This window comes from Pongo pygmaeus, chromosome 8 (assembly GCF_028885625.2).
Source record: "Pongo pygmaeus isolate AG05252 chromosome 8, NHGRI_mPonPyg2-v2.0_pri, whole genome shotgun sequence".
NCBI lineage: Eukaryota > Metazoa > Chordata > Mammalia > Primates > Hominidae > Pongo > Pongo pygmaeus.
Genome location: NC_072381.2, coordinates 46440940 through 46454993, shown reverse-complemented (window position 1 = coordinate 46454993; position 14054 = coordinate 46440940). Strand labels below are relative to the sequence as shown.

The 14054-nt window shown below is 39.4% G+C and overlaps 1 long non-coding RNA gene across 2 annotated transcripts in view; it reads right to left on the bottom strand.

Annotated features, from left to right (window-relative positions):
- The window catches only part of LOC129006317 (uncharacterized), a 101811-nt gene that overhangs the window by 16801 nt on the left and 70956 nt on the right, over positions 1-14054 (bottom strand). For both annotated transcript variants that reach the window (XR_010127411.1, XR_008491969.2), the window contains 4 exons: positions 4883-5098; positions 3700-3843; positions 2763-2815; positions 518-583 (listed from right to left, as the gene is read on the bottom strand). This is a non-coding gene — a long non-coding RNA (uncharacterized LOC129006317). The remainder of the gene's footprint in view (positions 1-517; positions 584-2762; positions 2816-3699; positions 3844-4882; positions 5099-14054) is intronic.

The window sequence follows — 14054 nt, the reverse complement described above, 5'->3', positions numbered from 1 at the left end:
TGAATTCTTTCTCCCTAAGATTAAGAAGACAGGCCAGGCGCGGTGGCTCATGCCTGTAATCCCAGCACTTTGGGAGGCCAAGGTGGGCAGATCACAAGGTCAGGAGATCGAGACCATCCTGGCTAACACAGTGAAACCCCGTCTCTACTAAAAATAGAAACATTAGCCAGGCATGGTGGTGGGTGCCTGTAGTCCCAGCTACTTGGGAGGCTGAGGCAGGAGAATGGCCGGAACCTGGGAGGCAGAGCTTGCAGTGAGCCGAGATCATGCCACTGCACTCCAGCATGGGTGACAGAGCCAGACTCCCTCTCAAAAAAAAAAAAGGAAGACAAAGCTGTCCACTCTTACTACTCCCATTAACCACATATTGGAGGTCTTAGCCAGTGCAATAAAAAAACTAATAAAATCAATATAGAATAAATAAGTAAAATTAAAACTTAATTTTCAGATGACATAATTATGTAGAACATTCTAAAAAATCTATAAACAAGCTATGAGAACTATCTTGTAAACTTACCAGGTCACATGAAATAGGGTCAGTATGCAAATCTAAATCACATTTACATCTGGTAGCAATGAAAAACTGAAAATCAAAATTTTTAAATTACAAAAAAATGCTATTAGGTATAAATCTAACAAAATATGTTCAAATTATATGTGCTGAAAACCATAAAACACTAATGAAAGAAATCAATAAAGATTAAAAAATTTAAAAAGGAGAGATACACCATGCTCATAGTTGGAAGAATTCAAACTCAAATTTGCTGAGGTATCAATTGTCTCTAAATTGATGTATAGATTCAACACAATTCCAATTAAAATCCCAGAAGGATTTGTTGTAGAAATCAACAAGCTGTGTGTAAAATTTATGTAGAAAGGCAAATAGTCAAAAACAATTTTTATAACAAAGTTAGAGGATTTGTTCCACCTAATGGCAAGACTTATTACAAAACTACATCAATCAAGACAGCATAGTATTAGGATAAGAGTGGACACATAAATAAATGGGATATAATAGAGCAGGGATGAGAAAACCATAGCTCCTGTGGCCAATTTCAGCCTAGCAACACAGCTGCACTTATTCAATTATGTATTGCCTATGGCTGCTTTTGTGCTAAAGAGAATTAAGTAGTTACAACAAACATTATATGGTCCACAAAGCCTAAAATATTTATTTTCTGGACCTTTCACCGAAAAAAAAAAAAAAAAAAAAAAAAAAGCTTGCTGCCCTGGAATAGAATGTACAGAAAAACACTCACACATCTATGGTCAATTGACTTTGACAAAGGTGAAAGACTACTAAATGGAGAAAGAATAATCTTTTTAACAAACAATGCTAGAGCAATTGAAAATTCATATGCAAAACAAGCAAATACTTTGATGGATTGCATTCTTAAAGTAAAAATCCAAAGTGAATCATAGATTTAAATGGAAAATCTAAAATTATAAAACAATTAAAAAGGATAAATTGAAAAATAAAAAAGGTAGTACCAAATACCAGTTAGGATTTGGAGACATTGGAGACATACATTTCTGGTAAAAATGTAAAATGGTACAGCAACTTCAGAAAAGAATTGGGAAGTTCTCAGAAAGCTAAACATATAATTATCATATGACCCAGCAACCTTACTCCTAGGTATTATTCCAACTAAAATAAAAACTTATGTTAATACAAATACCTGTATGCAAATATTTAAAGTGGCTTTATTCAGAATCAACAAAAACTCGAAACCACTCAGTCATGCCTCAGCTGCTGAGTGCATAACCTGTGATACATCCATACAGTGGAATTCAGCAATGAAACGAACAAACTGCTGAAACAAGCCACAACATGGATGAATCTTGAAGTGATTACTGTAAGTGAAGTATGTCAGACTCAAAAGACCACATATTATATAATTCAGTTTTAGAAATATGCAAAACCGTAAGTATAGAGATAAGATTGGTGGTTGCCAGGGAAGAGTTGACTTTCAAGCAGCATGGGGGAGTTTTGTTGATAAACTATTGTTTATCTTCATTTTTTGATGATCACATGACTGTATGCATTTGTCCAAACTCAAAGAACTATGTCCTAAAGTGGAAGAATTTTTGTCTGTAGATTTTTAATGAAAAAATAAAAATTTATTATCAAGTAATATAGGACATAAATTACTTATAGCAGCAGTCCCCAAACTTTTTGGCACCAGGGACTGGTTTCACAGAAGACAATTTTTCCATCTGGGGTGGGGGATGGTTTCAGCATATTACCTTTATTGTGTACTTTATTTCTATTATTATTACATTGTAATATATAATGAAATAATTACACAACTCACCATAATGTAGAATCAGTGGAAGCTCTGAGCTTGTTTTCCTGCAACTAGATGGTCCCATCTGAGGGTGATGGGAGATGGTGACAGAACATCAGGCATTAGATTCTCATAAGGAGTATATAACCTAGATCCCTCACATGTGCAGTTCACAGTAGGGTTCACATTCCTATGAGAATCTAATGTGGCCACTGATGTGACAGGAGGCAGAGCTCATGTGGTAATGTGAGCAATGGGGAGTGGCCATAAACACAGATGAAGCTTTGCTCACTTGCCCCCCCACTCACCTCCTGCTGTGCGGCCCCGTTCCTAACAGGCCCTTACAAGTCCAGGGTTGGGGACTCCTGACTTAAGAGTATTATTGGATAATGGCTTGATCTTGGAGAAAGAAAACTTGGGTGAGATACCAGTTCTGTTAGTTCTGAGTAATATCAACTTGGGCAAATTACTTACCTTACTGTGCCTTAATTTTGTTGCTTCTCAGTCAATAGGAATAGTAATTATACCTATATCATAGGGTAGGAGAAACAAATCAGGTAATGCCTGAAAACTACTTGAAGCAGCATCTAGCAAGTAGTACATATCACACTAATGTGTAGGAATAGCAGCATGCTAGCGTATGTTCAGTACAGATTCTTACCCACTGTGATTGTCTCCTGCCTTATATCAACTGATCCATGTTTAGTTTAAATACCTAACATTTGTCAAGTACCAGAGGGAGTCAAGTACATAGCTCTTGCAGAGTTTATGATCTCACTGAAAAGATGAGTTAGACACATGAAAATATTTAATTAACCAAGACCTCATCTGGTCTGCAACATATGCTGCCATGATATTACACAGAGGCACTGCATGCAGTCTTAGGGTACAGAAATGCAGGGGACCAAGGTCTGTGGAGGCATCTGTTCTCAAGGTTATTACAACCTAGTTGTAGAGGTAAATATGAACACAGATCTCAAATCACTAACATATTTAAAAATGAAAGTGCAATAAGATAAGTAAAATTTATCCCATTTCAGCAGGTGTCAGATACAAAAGAAGTTCCTCTTCAAAGGTTTAGCTTGTTCAGCGTCCTTGCTCTTTGTTCCCTACTTCCAAGGCCAAACTAACTTCCTTATCCTTTACGCCTCCCTGTCTTGGTTTCAGTAAAGAACCTTTCCACCAGTCCTTATCTACAGAGTCCACATCTGCTACTCATTCTGTAAATTACCCCTCCTGACACAATGGCCCTTCCGGCTGAAACTGGCCTTTCTGCCAGTGTAACCACACCACTGCCCCTTTCAAGTTAGCCAATCGGGTCCAGCTTAGATTGTGAAGTCCAACTTCAGCCAATGGAGACTGGACACAGTAGCAGGGACAAGCTGCCTTAGGAATAAAAACCTTTCCCCACCTTTGTTCGGTGTGCTCTTGTGGTGACCAGACTCATGAGCAACATCCTTCTGCAGAAGTAAATTTGCCTTGCTGAGAAAACTCTTCGCCAGAGTGCTGATTCCTCTTTGGGGCACCAAGCATTTATTTCTAACAGCAGGTGTAGCTAAAAGAAAAATTAAGTACAATGTAAGCCCAAATTATTTATTTAGGAGGATTTAGAGGGGATGGACAGAGATAAGAAAAAAGGCATTTCTTTAAAAGACAGTATATATATTTAAGTGTCAAAAGGTAATTGTGGTCAAAGACAACTTGATATGTTGGAGAAATTCTTCTAGACCAGTTGAATCTCGAATTAAGAGAAACAGATATTTATGGATAATTTAGAAATAAATGAGGACAGAATTGTAAACAATATGTAGTAGAAGGGAGTTTATTAATCCAAAAGAACACTAGGAAATATAGTATTGCTATGTCTATGGTATCATGTGGGTGGAAGCTATTTTACCCACATTTTTTTTTTCCATTGTTTAGAAAACAGAAGGGTTTGAAAGAAATTTGAGAAGACACTCTGTCCTCCCTCCTTCCTCTAGGAGTCTGGAGGCATCTGTTTTAAAACAGTGCCAGGGTCCCTGTGTTGATTAGTACCAAGTCTTATTCAGTAGGTTCTCATATAGTTTCCTGCAAACAATTCATTATTTCTTCCCACTCACTTACTCAGCTTTCTCAGGCTCACCAAGCAGAGGCCAGAGGTGAGTGGCTTTCACACTGTCTGATATTTGGGTCACCTCCCACACTGTCTCAGAGCAGCATCGTCCAGTGGGCAGAACACCGATTTGGATCTGGATCATTCCAAACAGTGTCCTTAGGCCACAGTTCAGAGAATTCTAATACCAAACACGCTGGGCTCTGTGTGTTGGGGTGTGGGAACACAGTGCTGTGGCAGATTCTATGTGCATATTTGGCAAGAAATCATTCATGGACATGTATGTGAGAACAACTGTCAATTGTCTACTGAGAGGAAAAACAGTATTTGGCTTATACAGCAGCTAAAGAAATGTGCCTGTGATTACAAAAACATTTGTTATCTCAGAGGAACAGGTTGTTTTTATTGTTCTTATGATTATTTTAGTTTTTGGTTTCACTCCCCACCCCCAACTTAGCACCCGCAAAGAAGGTATAGAAAATTGGGTAAACAATTTTACCTCGCTTGGCCTCTTGAATGTAACTGAAGAATAGGTTGGACTGTGGTTGTGTTTCTTCCTAGCTACAGATTGTTCAAGTCCAAAGACTTGACGGCCAGGAGTTCACCCAGAGAGCAGGTGAAAGAGCCCAGCTCACAGTAGCTGCTCAGCACATGTTCAGTTCTTTTTCCCAAGGTGGCCCCTCAAATTCCTGTCCAGCCTTATAAATGGATGATCCTGCAAAGGAATAATTAGAGGGAGGAGGAAAACACTGACAAGAAACATAACTAACTCCAAAAAACAAAGCGTTATAATATGAAAGGGTCACTACATCCACCCCCCAATACCAAGTTGGTTTAGAAAGAGAAGCAATGAAAAAATACAGAAGTTCATTGCACTAAAGATAGGAAAAAAAAAATGTGAACTAGAAAATCAGCCTCTGGAGTCCCCGATGACTAGAGCAAACAGGCTTGTTCACATCTCCTTTCCCACCCCTGTTATCTGAACCCTGGAACCGTCACTGTGCCCTTGACCAAAATGATCTCCCATGCTGCGAAGCATAAAACCAGGTATTCATGATTGCACAAAAGTATCAGATGTTGTAATCTTGGCTTATTGTTTATGCACATAATTAGATACATGTATTTCTATTTTGAACACTGCTGATGTGTTTTCAGCTAAATGGCCCAACAAGCACATTATACGTATAGAGAAATAAAAACTCAAATTTTCCACAGATTCTAGCAATATACTATTATGCATTAACTTCCTCTGAGGTGCACTTTATGCAAATGAAAACACCATAGTCCTAACTGCTGCTGAGTTTACCAAAACATAAGTTAAGACCTCAGAACAAAGTTATTTACTTAGCACAGAGCCAAATGACCAGTCTGAAGTTTTTAGGGAGATAACCTTTAACCTAACTCTTGGGGGAAAAACAAAGCAATGAAATAAGATTTAAGTGTTTTATGAAAACAAAAGTAACTCTTGCTCTAAAAGATCCACCCCAGCTTGCAGTGAGCCGAGATTGTGCCACTGCACTCCAGCCTGGGTGACAGGACGAGACTCCGTCTCAAAAAAAAAAAAAAACTCCCCCCTTCTTTTAAGGAACAATCAAAACCCCCAAAACACAAAACCTCAAGTTATCTCAAAACACAATTAAAAGCGTGAAATTCCAATTCAACTGCAAAAGAAAAAAATAAATTATTGGTTCTGCCATGCTGTTAATGTATCCTAAATACTGACTGCTATCAACTGACAGTGTTATGAACAGAGAATATGGTCAGAATACAAAGCACACAATCAAAATTGCCCTGAAATGGGGGTTTTAAATTCTCAAAGGGCTTATATTTTCCACAAATAATTAAAGGAGGAGATTGTGGGAAGATGAATGGCATTGAAAAGAAAGTACTCCTCTAAATAAGAAAATTTTTAAAAAATCGAGTGGGTTGCTCATCCCCAAACCTACAGATTGTCACTATGTGTGTCTGTGGCATGTGTACTTTTATGGCTTTTAGGTTCAAGGGAACAATGACTTTGCACCAATAAAAAAAAATATATAATATATATATAACTATACATGCTATATATACTATATGTAATAAATATAATCTAACATATTGGTGGAGAAAAAACATGATTTTATTTCTATAGGGATGAGAAAAATCTGAAAAAGAAAATCTATTTGTGTGAATGCATCAAATTATAGAGCAAACTTAAATAGTAAAATAATATCACATTGAATCGTTTAAAAAAGTTATTAGAAGAGTGTCATTGCAGGAATGCACTATTAATAAATTTGTTTATTTGGATCTCAGCTATGTTCATTTATTACCAAATAATACTACTTTTCTGAAAAAAAAATTGATTTTTTTTTTCTTGCTCTGTTGCCCAGGCTGAGGTGCAATGGCACGATCCTGGCTCACTGCAACCTCCACCTCCTGGTTCAAGCAATTTTCCTGTCTCAGCCTCCAAGTAGCTGGGATTACAGGTGTGCACCACCACACTCAGCTAATGTTTGTATTTTTAGTACAGACCATGTTTAGCCATGTTGGCCAGGCTGGTCTCGAACTCCTGACCTCAGGTGATTCACCCGCCTCGGCCTCCCAAAGTCCTGGGATTACAGGTGTGAGCCACCGCACCCAGACGGACTTTTTTTTATAACTTTTTTATAGTCAGCATAAAAGTGTGTGTGCGTGTGTGTACACATACACACACGCACACACACATTCTATATATATTTTGTTCTCTATTTTCTCAGAAAAGAAATCCAACGAGAACAGGAGGAAAAACAAACCTATTTTAAAGTCAAGTTCTTATTAGAGTCTCTCATGGAAAGAAACCATCACTCTGTCAGCCAAGAGAGAGGCCAGAGAAGGGAGGAGCTGCTGGGGAGACAGGACTGGCCATAACCCAAGGCTCCTGCACCATTATTAGGATGAGGAATTCTGGGCTTTCATAGTGAATATGGGAGCTGTATGAAGAAGAAGAGCAGGGCATTGGTTTTGTTTGGCTTTGACATGTGCCATGTGGCCTCCCGGAACCATCCCCTCTAACATGGAGGGGAAGCAGGAACAGGCTGTGGATGTGTGCACACAGCCAGAAGAGAGGCCGTGTCACCTCTGCCCACCCAGGCGGGACACTTGCCAGGTGTTACCTTTCAGTGCCTGAGGATGTGAACACAAATGACAAACTCCTTTCAATGTGCCACCATGGTTCTAATCCAAAATTGCTACGCTTCTTCAGTTGTTAGGCGAGTAAACATGCACTGCTTTGCACACAATGGTTTTACTCCTTTGATTTCTTCCTTTCTCCTTTTAAAAAAGTGGTAATAATCCCATTATTTTCTCACCAGTATTCTATTGCCCTGTGCAGCCAAATTTTATGGTTGCAGAAAGCATTAGTAAACTAGGCCAAGAAACACTCTGAATTTGATTTAATATGAAATTGTGCATTGCATTTCCAACTATTTCCATCATAGTAATTGACTTATTTCTGCTTTTATGCTGACTATAGAAAGTTTCCATTTTTTCAGAAAAGCAGTAGTATTTGATAAGAAACAAACATAACTCGGATCCAAATAAACAAAACCATTAGTAGCGCATTCCTCCATCGGCACTCTTTTAATAACTTTTTTAGAAGATTCAATGTTATATTATTTTACCCTTTAAATTTGCTCTGGTATTTAATGCATTCACACAAATGGATTGACGGTATTTTAGATTTCTCTCATCCCTCTAGAAATAAAATTATGCTTTTTTTCCACCAATATATTATATTTAGTATAATGATATATAATATATAAAATTACATAACATGAATTATATAAATATCACAAACAAAAAATTGCTGTTAAATATTTTTACTTAGATGACCATTTCAAGATAAGCAATTGCCAGATATCCTTTGTTTTATCTTCACTCTGTTATTATTAAAATGAAATCTATCTGTCACTCTCTATGTATGTATATTTAAACCCCCTTGGTTACAAAATACATCTTTTTGGAAACTGTGCTCACCACATGACAAAACACTTATCCAGATTTTAGATGGTAACTGTGATCTCAATGAAAATTATAAAATGATAATTGAAAATACTGTTGTCAAAAAGTACCATAGTTTATGAAGTTAATGTTTATTTTTCTGTGGCTACGTATTATTCTCTTTCTGATATTGCCTAATTCCATCACAATTTTTCTATGTTCTATTTGTCAAAGACATATTCTTAAACAGGAATGAAATGTCAGGTGCATAGAGCGGGTAACGATTCTACCTCTCTGAGAAAAAAGAGGTGAAATCAGGTTATCTATGAAACTCCTGTGGGGCCAGAAACATGAATACAAAGGCAGAGCCCTGTAGCGAGTGACACCCAGAATCCCACAGTCCACCTCAAAAACAGCTGGGGGAGTCATTGCTCCATGACCTATTTTGCCCACATGACAGCTGGATGCCATGTGACAGTCTATTTTAGGGATAAAATTATTGCTAAATCAGAGTATCCTTCATGACCCCTTAAATCTGGGAACTGGAATTGCTCAATTTTTCAGCAGTCATTAGAAAGAAACTTGCTGTGTCTACATATGTAATGATACAAATGCAAAAGAAATTCTCACTTCATTTTTATGGTGGAGACTCTGAGAACTTCTGTTCACTCTGTGTGTCTCGATCAGTAGGCTATGTGAAAGGAAAATATCTTGTCCCCAAAGTCACTAAGGAAAACTCAAGCCTAGAACTGCTTAGGGCAAACCTGCCTCCAATTCTATTCAAAGTCACTCCTCTGCTCACTGAAATAGATGCATATCTGATTGCCTCCTTTGGAAAGACTAATCAGAAACTGAAAAGAATGAGGTGGTGCCTCACCTATCTGTGACCTAGAAGCTCCCTCCCTGCTTCATTTCCAGTCCTCCTGCCTTTGCTTCAAGTTGTCCCGCCTTTCCAGACTGAACCAATGTACTTCTTACATATATCGATTGATGTCTCATGTCTTCTTAAATGTATAAAACCAAGCTGTGCCCTGACCACCTTGGGCACATGTCATCAGGACTTCCTGAGGCTGTGTCACGGGTGCGTCCCCAACCTTGGCAAAATAAACTTTCTAAATTAACTGAGACCTATCTCAAATTTTCAGGGTTCACAGCTACTACTCATTAATTTTGCCAAAGCTTATTACTCAGGATCATTTTGATAATAATAATTTAACTGAAGTCTAAATTAAATTAAATGAATTCAATAATATGATACCAAAGATTTTAAAAAATATATCTATTAAAAGAACTAGAAATATGATTTATAATTAGAGAAGATAACACACAGAACAACCAAATATTAGATCTGTGGACAGGGCTGTGTTGGGAGAAAACCAAATAGCTGCCATTGGAGACAATGAGGTCTTGTTCCTGAAGCACTCATTAGGGTCATAGAACATCTGGTATTGATACCTCAGAGCTGAGTTAATGACCAGTAAGCGGATATACACCCAGTAAGATCCTTGTAATCTTAACGTTTCAATGAAAACATAGAATAGCATTTCACAAACTGTGTTCCCGTGTCCCATGATCAAACAAGTATAAAAACAGCACATACATTTTCCCTTATTGGAGAAGTGAAAATGTGTATTTGAAAAATTAAGGTTCTAGAATTTTCTGCAGTTAAAAAAAATCTGTCCAACTTTGTCTAACCCAGTATTTTCCAACTTTTTAGTTCTCAACAAACAGGTTATTATCATGCCATTGAGGACACATGTTCTGAAATATCCTGTAAGGCAATGTAAAACTAGAACATGTTCCTTCTTAAACCTAACTTGCACTTTTTTGTAACACTGATCTTTCTCAAGTAAGTTTAATTTGTTACTGCTGTTGAACAAACCAAAATTCTTTAGACTGCTGTTCAAGGCCAACACATCATTTTCTTTCTAAATGTATCCCTCCATTTCCCAGAAAGACCATTTTTCAGTGTATCCCAAATGCATATTACTATTTTGCTCTCCATATTATTACTTATACTTTTTTTCCCACTTCTGAATGGCATCCACTCAACAGTACATTGTCAAGCCTCAATTCTCATCACAACTTATTTTTTAAAGCTTCCTTCCACCACCCCAATAACTTCAGGCTGCACAGTGTAGAATCCATACTACATATCTTAATACTTAAATTTCTTTTCTTAGGATTTTGTCTTTCCTTCCCCTCCTCCCTCCCTCCCTCCTTTCCTTCCTTATCTCTCTTTCTTTTCCTTCTTTCCTTCCTCTTTTTTTGAATTTCTGTTCATCCTACCTGTCCAAATTGATTTTACCCTTCTTGAAAAAAAAAAGTCATATTTTTTATTTAAGAAAGATCAGGAACCGAGGGTGGAGCCAAGATGGCCGAATAGGAACAGCTCCAGTCTACAGCTCCCAGCGTGAGCGACACAGAAGATGGGTGATTTCTGCATTTCCATCTGAGGTACTGGGTTCATCTCACTAGGGAGTGCCAGACAGTGGGTGCAGGACAGTGGGTGCAGTGCACCGTGCACGAGCCGAAGCAGGGTGAGGCATTGCCTCACTCGGCAAGCACAAGGGGTCAGGGACTTCCTTTTCCTAGTCAAAGAAAGGGGTGACAGATGGCACCTGGAAAATCGGGTCACTCCCACCCTAATACTGCACTTTTCCAATGGGCTTAAAGAACGGCACACCAGGAGATTATATCCCGCATCTGGCTCGGAGGGTCCTACACCCACGGAGTCTCGCTGATTGCTAGCACAGCAGTCCGAGATCAAACTGCAAGGCAGCAGCGAGGCTGGGGGAGGGGTGCCTGCCATTGCCTAGGCTTGATTAGGTAAAAAAAGCAGCTGGGAAGCTCCAACTGGGTGGAGCCCACCACAGCTCAAGGAGACCTGGACAAAATTTAGGCACTGTCTCTTCAAAATAAGCTATCTGGTGGTACTTATGCATATTCTTACATATATCAACAGTATTTTACATGTCATAAACTTAAAAATAATTTTAAAAGTGTCAAAATTATAGGCCTTAATCCATTTCTGTGGGCTTGAAAAATGATACAATATACATTTGTTTCTTTAAAGTATTCAATAAAATGCATAAACTTCTAGAGCAATCACTAAAAAGAGTTCATACTAAAGGTTGTAATACTAGGGAAGAGGGCTCAATACTGCAGGTTCTTAAAGGCAAAAGTTAATAAAGCCTTGTTTTTGGTTGTGAATCTTGGCCTTAAAACATTATTTGCATGATCCCCGCTTCCTTTTCCTGTTGTAAAGATATGGTGACAAATCAGGTTTGCTCTTGCAGATAATATTCTTGAAAATAGTGGCAAAGAAATCACATGAAGGGAATATAGTTTACTTAATGACCTCCTAAATTGGAACTTATTACCCCCATGCCTCTTGCATATCTCCAGACTAATATGTAAGAGAGAGGAAATGGCTGTTTGCTACCAGTATTTTATTTGATGCTTCATTTTTTTATTCTTTGAATAACTACTTACAATGCATTAACAGGAATAGGAAAGCATAGCTTTACAAGTAACTAAATAATTATGCAAATCTCTAAGACATAGTAGTGAACCAACCATTTTAAAAATACAACACACTGACAAGTACTTTATGTTTAACTCAGTTTTGGTTTGTTGTTAATGCCATTGCTTGAGAAAAAGCAAACAAAATCAGGAGGAGATGGAGGAGAAACAAGAAAAGAAACAAGAAATAGAAGCAGTGGCATAAGCAAACAAAGAGGAAGAAAAAGATGATGATGAGAATAAAACAGACTGGAAGAAAGGAAAAAGAACAGGTAAGGGAATCGGAAAGCCTATTATGATGCCTTTTTTCCCCTCCTTGATTAATGAAATTACAAAAGGTTCAAGACTTTTTCACAACAACAACAACAACAAAACACAAGCAAAAAGGGCATGGAGCCAAGATGGCCGAATAGGAACAGCTCTGGTCTACAGCTCCCAGCGTGAGCGACGCAGAAGACAGGTGATTTCTGCATTTCCATCTGAGGTACCGTGTTCATCTCACTAGGGAGTGCCAGACAGTGGGCGCAGGTCAGTGGGTGAGTGCACCCTGCGCCAGCCAAAGCAGGGGCAAGGCATTGCCTCACTCGGGAAGCGCAAGGGGTCAGGGAGTTCCCTTTCCAGGGGTGACAGACGGCACCTGGAAAATCGGGCCACTCCCACCTGAATACTGTGCTTTTCCGACGGGCTTAGGAAACGGTGCCCCAGGAGATTATAGCCCGCACCTGGCTCAGAGGGTCCTACGCCCACGGAGTCTGGCTGATTGCTAGCACAGCAGTCTGAGATCAAACAGCAAGTCGGCAGCGAGGCTGGGGGAGGGGCGCCCACCATTGCCCAGGCTCGCTTAGGTAAACAAAGCAGCCGGGAAGCTTGAACTGGGTGGAGCCCACCACAGCTCAAGGAGGCCTGCCTGCCTCTGTAGGCTCCACCTCTGGGGGCAGGGCACAGACAAATAAAAAGACAGCAGTAACCTCTGCAGACTTAAATGTCCCTGTCTGACAGCTTTGAGGAGAGCAGTGGTTCTCCCAGCACGCAGCTGGAGATCTGAGAACGGGCAGACTGCCTCCTCAAGTGGGTCCCTGACCCCTGACCCCTGACCCTGAGCAGCCTAACTGGGAGGCACCCCCCAGCAGGGGCAGACTGACACCTCACACGGCCGGCCAGGTACTCCAACAGACCTGCAGCTTGAGTGTCCTGTCTGTTAGAAGGAAAACTAACAGAAAGGACATCCACACCAGAAACACATCTGTACATCACCGTCATCAAAGACCAAAAGTAGATAAAACCACAAAGATGGGGAAAAAACAGAGCAGAAAAACTGGAAACTCTAAAAAGCAGAGTACCTCTCCTCCTCCAAAGGAACGCAGTTCCTCACCAGCAACGGAACAAAGCTGGACGGAGAATGACTTTGACGAGCTGAGAGAAGAAGGCTTCAGATGATCAAATTACTCCGAGCTATGGGAGGATATTCAAACCAAAGGCAAAGAAGTTGAAAACTTTGAAAAAAATTTAGAAGAATGTATAACTAGAATAACCAATACAGAGAAGTGCTTAAAGGAGCTGATGGAGCTGAAAACCAAGGCTCGAGAACTACGTGAAGAATGCAGAAGCCTCAGGAGCTGATGCGATCAAATGGAAGAAAGGGTATCAGCCCTGGAAGATGAAATGAATGAAATGAAGCGAGAAGGGAAATTTAGAGAAAAAAGACTAAAAAGAAACGAGCAAAGCCTCCAAGAAATGTGGGACTATGTGAAAAGACCAAATCTACGTCTGATTGGTGTACCTGAAAGTGATGGGGAGAATGGAAACAAGTTGGAAAACACTCTGCAGGATATTATCCAGGAGAACTTCCCCAATCTAGCAAGGCAGGCCAACATTTAGATTCAGGAAATACAGAGAACGCCACAAAGATACTCCTCGAGAAGAGCAACTCCAAGACACATAATTGTCAGATTCACCAAAGTTGAAATGAAGGAAAAAATGTTAAGGGCAGCCAGAGAGAAAGGTCGGGTTACCCTCAAAGGGAAGCCCATCAGACTAACAGTGGATCTCTCGGCAGAAACCCTACAAGCCAGAAGAGAGTGGGGGCCAATTTTCAACATTCTTAAAGAAAAGAATTTTCAACCCAGAATTTCATATCCAGCCAAACTAAGCTTCATAACTGAAGGAGAAATAAAATACTTTACAGA